A 5,891-nucleotide genomic window follows, 5' to 3' on the forward strand; every position below is an offset into this window, starting at 1 on the left:
TTCGTTTCACATACTTTGGAATGTTGCTAGGAGAGGCTATTCCTTGGAAAGGGACATTATGCTTGGAAAAGTGGAGTGTCAGCAAAAGAGAAGAGGCCCTCAATGAGATGGATTGATGCAGTGAGTGCCACAAAGGGTTCAATGTGTCAAAGATGATGAGGATAGCACATGATAGAACAGGGTTCAGACTTGGTGTTCATAGGGTTACTATGAGTCGTACTCAACAGCACATAACATAACAATCAGTGACGTGGCCCTAGTTCATTGGAAGGTGTGCTGCTAACCCAAAAGTAGCTCCTTTCTGGTAGTTCAGCTCTGCCAGTGACTCCTTAAGTAATCTCTTCCTAGTGATTAGAACCTCAGAAAGTCCAGAGGAGTCAGCAAGGAGTCACTTCGGACTTGCTGGTAATGTGTTTTTATGTTTTTTACTGGTAATATAACTTTTGGCATTTTTCAAACATATTAATCATTGTCTCATATTTACTGATAAGAGAACTGAAGCTTTAAAATTTCACATGATTTGCTTGAAGCCATATAAATTGTAGGGACAAAAAACAGACTCTGGGTTTCATCTTTGTTAATAATTTTAAGGAAGTATCTTATAAGCCAAAAGTGTGGGTTCCTTATTGGATACCAAGCAGATAAAGCATTGTCACTGCTATTAGAGAGTGTGGACTCCATTTCCACACACAGTGACCCCATATGACAAAGTAGAACTGCCTTTCAGGGTTTTTAAGGCTGCAATCCTTATAGAAGCAGATTTCTAAGTCTTCTGTTAAACTTCTGTGTGAGCTTGAACCTCTAATTACTAATAGCTGAGCATTTAACTGTGTCACGAGGGTTCTTGCCAGCTAAAGTTGTTCTTGAATGCCGGTGAATGAGTTTCTAGAACTGTTCAGAGTCGGACTGTCCTGTAGGGTCCCCAAGGCTGGGATCATTATGGGAATACATTGCCACGTATTTTCTCTCGCTGAGTGGTGAGTTTGAACTGCAAGTCATATCATTGGCAACCAAACATTTCACCATTGCTCCACCAGAGCTCTCCTTGCCAATTGAAGTAGACATCTCTCGGGGCCGGGGGGGGGGGGCAGGAAGGAGTTGTTGTTGTTATGTGTCACCTAGTTGGGAATGGCTCATAGCTGACCCTCCAATGGGTATTCAGAGACTTTGAAGTGCATGAGAGGAGATGTCCATCATTCTCCTGTGGAGTAAGAACTTCTTGGATCCAAATCTCTTCCAGAGAGAAAGAGTAAAAGAAGAAAAGTTGTATGAGCAGAGGGGTAGAAAATTATTTTCAAAACTATTTTTCTTCTATCAATATTCCAGACTAAAATACATAGTGCAGAGAAGGGGACAGGAGGCAAGTGAAAGTTAACTTCTCATCTTTCACAATTAGGAGTCCTTTAAAAAGAAAGCTTCTTAGCTCTATTTAAAAAACCCCAAAGAAGGGAGCCCTGGTGGCCTAGTGGCAAGAAGCTGCACTGCAATCCCAGCGATACGCAATTCAAATCCTCAAGCTGCTCTGCTGGAGAAGGAGGAACAGTCTCCTCCTGTACCAGTCAGATCCGATTTGACGGTACACACACACACAAAAATAATAAAATAAAATAATTTTTTTTAAAAAAGCCCAAACAACACAACCACCAAAGAAAAACATTTTCTTGTGCTTTTGGTGAAAGAACAATGAATTTACATAGTAAATTGATTTTCCCAAGAAATAGTTCATACAGATATTGATGCTGTCACTTTGGTTGTAATCCCGGAAATGCATCATCAGCACTCTCTCCATTTCCTCCCTAGCATTCCATTTCCTTTTGTAAGGCGTATCTTCCTTTCTCCATATCTTCTTCTCAGCTTTGGTTCTGGGCAAATATTGCCATGTTGGTCTTGTATAGTTGAATGTCCTAAGGAGCACATTCTTCATGTTGTTTATTTTATACTCTTGTCTATTATTTGGAGAGGGACATTGGTGATTGAATGGCTAAAGATCTGCAGTACCAATACAGTCAGGCAGTTCGAATCCACCAGCTGCGGAAGATGGGCCGTCTCTCCTGAGTGATTGGCAGCCTCTGAAAACCCACAGGAGGGTCAGCTCTAACTGCAAGGCAATGAGAGTATGAGTGAGATCATTTGGCTAGAAGATAGACTCCAAGACTCTCTTCAGTTTTAAATCAGGTTTTCTCAGGGCAATAATAGGCTTGGGGTTCTTCTTTACAACTAATAATTCTGCTCTTTTTTGTTAATTTGTTTTACTTTCCCACTATTCTAACTAGACCCTCTGTTGTGATGTTGGTCAGAATGGTCAGTAGTAGCAGAGCTGGACATCATCTAGTTCTTCTGTTTTCAGGTTAGAGGAGGTTGTGGTTCTAGCAGATTATTAGTTCTGTGGACTAATTGCTTCCTTGAGTTTTCTTTTCTCCCCTCCCACACCCCGTCATTTTCCTATGCTCTAGGTACAAAGGAAAACCCTATGTACCAGAAGCATAGGAAAATGAGGAGTTAGACAAAAGAAAATTTGAGGCAGCAATTGTAATAGATTCTATGCTTTCATAAAATTTTTCTTTACTACAAAAGTGGTATTTCCTTGCTTTTGTTGATCAAAGATGTGTATCTGTTAGAAGTTTTCTATATAGACATGATAATTTCAGCCAAAAGCAGGGAAAATTGGGAGTGTAGTTGGTAAATTATAATTGGTTTTATATGAAAGAGTACTTAAAAAGAATTAACCTGTGTTTAAAAAGACATATAGAGAGTTCCACAGATCCCCAGATGGAAAACTCTATATTCATTTTCAAAAAGTGTTGCCTTCCCCCTCCAGCTGGTTCAAATCTGGTTGATTCTTGAACAACATTTGTGAAGTATTCCACTAGCAAATCTGAAAAATAGCTTACAGACTCTTTTCTAAATTTTACTGATCTGGCAACTTCAGGTTGGAAACCACTGGAAGGGTGGATAATTGCAAACTCAATTCAGCTATTCAGCCTTAGGCACAACTTCAATTGAAGCTTAAGAAGCTATGACTAAGCTGACCTTTTGTCATATCTCCTTTCCTCCCTGTTGATTTAAGTTGCCATCCTAACTGGCTCCTGAAGTCAAAAGTGCTTTTGTTCTCTGCATGAATGGTTTGATTCACATCACACCAATAGAGGTTCAAAGACAGAAAAAATTCTAACCTTTGGACAGTCTTTTACTTCTCCTGCAAATCCCACAACCCAGAAGTTTTCCTGTTTTAAATATCTCAGTCTCTCCTGATCACTTCTCTTCTTTCATCTTGGAAATGGAAATAAAGCATAAAGAAACATTATCCACTTACAATATTTTTACCAAAGGTGATTTCCTTCACATATTATATGATTTAAGGAAATGGTTGACCAGTTAGGAGTTTAAAAAGCCACAGATTTTATGAATATGTGATTTAAAAGCTGTGCTGTAAAAATGAACCCATTTTCTTTGAGTTGGTTCTGACTCACGGAATCCAAAGGGTTGCCATGGCTGTAAATCTTTATGGAAGCAAACCACGACATCTTTGTCCTGAAGAGAAGGAGGGTTGATGAGTTCAATCTGCCAACATTTGGTCTACAACAGAGCTCTCAAACACTGTACCAACAGGGTGCCTTTTTAGATATGTTATGAACAATGGAATATACACTTTATTCATATGATTAGCCAGTTCTGTGAGTTAACATTTGGGCAAATAACTCCTAATAGCATCATTTGGGACAAATGACCCAAGAACATCCAAGATCAGATCACCAAAAAGTTACAAGTTTTGGTAGGAAGCCTATGTCTTTTTCTATTCCAACTAAAAGATGCAGCCCTCGTCTGCTCACCAGTTTGTGTCAGGAAATAGGAAAGACCTGACTAACTGATTGGAAGAGATGCATATTTGTGCCCATTCTCAAGAAAGATGACCCAACAGAGTATGGAATCTATCGAACACTGTCATATGCAAACACAATCTTGCTAAAGATCATCCCAAAACTAAACAGTACACTGAGAAAGAACTTCTAGAAGTTCATGCCAGGCTTGGAAGAGGTCCTAGAATCAGAGAAATTCCAGGTGAGTTCTCCCCTTTTGCTTCTCCAATTCCAGCTCTCTGCACATTCCATTGTAATACTTTACTTTGTCTTCTGGAGCTTCTCTTTGAATTCTTCTGTTCAGCTCTTTTACTTCAACACCTGTTCCCTTTGTTTTGGCTTCTTGATCTCTAAGGTCTCTTCTGACATACATTTTGCTTTTTCTTTCTCCTCTTTGTAATGACCTTTTGCTCTTTTCATGGATGATATCCTTGATGACATCCCACAACTCATCTGGTCTTCTATCTTAGTGGTCAATTCTTTAATCCTATTAAGATAATTTTTTAAATTCTGGTGGTATAGACTCAAGAACATATTTTTATTCTTGTGGATTTGTTTTTATTTTCTATAACCTTAATTTGAACTTGCACTTGAGTAATTGATGGACTGTTCCACAGTCAGCACCGTGCCTGGTTTTGGCTGCTAATATTGAGCTTCTCCAACAATTCCTTTCACAGATGTAGTCATTCTGATTCCTGTGCAGCCCATCATGTGAGGTCCATGTGTAGAGTCAACATTTGTGTGTTTTTAAAAAAAATCCCTTTGTGATGAATAAATCATTGATTGTGCAAAATTATATCCTATTTCTGACATTTCTGTTATCAAGTTTGTAGTTTCCAACTACCACTCCATCTTCATTGTTTCAAACTTTTACATTCTAATCACTTAATATTATTAATGCATCTTTATTGTATGTTTGACCAATTTTAGACTGTAAAGTTTGGTAAAAGTCTTCAATTTCCTCCTCTTTGGCTTTTGCTGTCGGTGTGTATATTTGAGTAATAGTCATACTGTGAGGTCTTCCTTATATGTATATGTTGCTAACAACATTGTACTTCAGGACAGAACTTGAATTTGTCCTTTTAACTATGAATGCAACACCATTCTTCCTATTTTTCATTCCCAGCATAATATACTATGCAATTATCTTATTCAGTGTGGCCAAAGTCAGTCCATCTCATTTCACTAATGCCAAAAATGTAAGTGTTAATATGTTCCACTTAATTCTTCACAACCTTTATTTTTTTTCAACATTCATACTTTGTACATTTCATGTTCCAACTGTTAAAGGATGTGACTATTTCAGCTCATCTTGATTGACTTCCAATCTGGGCTCTATTTTTCACACTATAATTCTCTGTATTCCTCTGTTATTTATAGGGTTTTCAGAGTCTTGCTATTTAAGAAGTGGATGGATAATCCTGCTTCCTAGTGTGTTTTAGTTTGGGAGATCTACTGAAGCCTGTATACTATGAATAACCCTTTTGGCATCTGACATAATAGGGTAAAATTTTCAGTGCACAACAATCCACAAGTTACCCCAGTACAGCAAAGTGACAGACAAGTGCTACCCTAATAGGAACAGTGATAAACAAACATGCAATAATACAGATACTTAAGCTATAATTAGCAATATAAAGATCATTCCCTCGATATAACAAACTAACAGTTGAAGAAGAAACAGCAAAATATTATAAAAGAATGTGCAGAGAGCTGAAATTAGAGAAGAGAAAGGGAACTCACTCAGCATTTCTCAAGCTGAAAGAACTGGAAAAAAACAAAACCAAAACAAAACACTGCAAACAAATTCAAGCCTCAAGTTGAAATACTTAAAGATGTTGTTGTTGTTGTTGTTATGTGCCTTCGAGTCGCCTGCGACTCATAGCGACCCTATGTACAACAGCCCTAAACTCCCCTCTGTCCTGTGCCAATCGCACTGTTTCTGACACTCCCATCCCAATTATCCCAGTCACTGAATCAATCCACCTCATAGAGGGCCTTCCTCTCCTGCACTGTCCCTCCACCTTCCCAAGC

The 5,891-nt window shown here is 38.4% G+C and overlaps 1 pseudogene; it reads left to right on the forward strand.

Annotated features, from left to right (window-relative positions):
- The window catches only part of LOC102873721, an 11,605-nt pseudogene that overhangs the window by 4,501 nt on the left and 1,213 nt on the right, over positions 1-5,891 (forward strand).

This window comes from Elephantulus edwardii, unplaced genomic scaffold (genome assembly GCF_000299155.1).
Source record: "Elephantulus edwardii isolate Elephantulus edwardi_28Jun2011 unplaced genomic scaffold, EleEdw1.0 scaffold00021, whole genome shotgun sequence".
NCBI classification, from domain to species: Eukaryota; Metazoa; Chordata; class Mammalia; order Macroscelidea; family Macroscelididae; genus Elephantulus; species Elephantulus edwardii.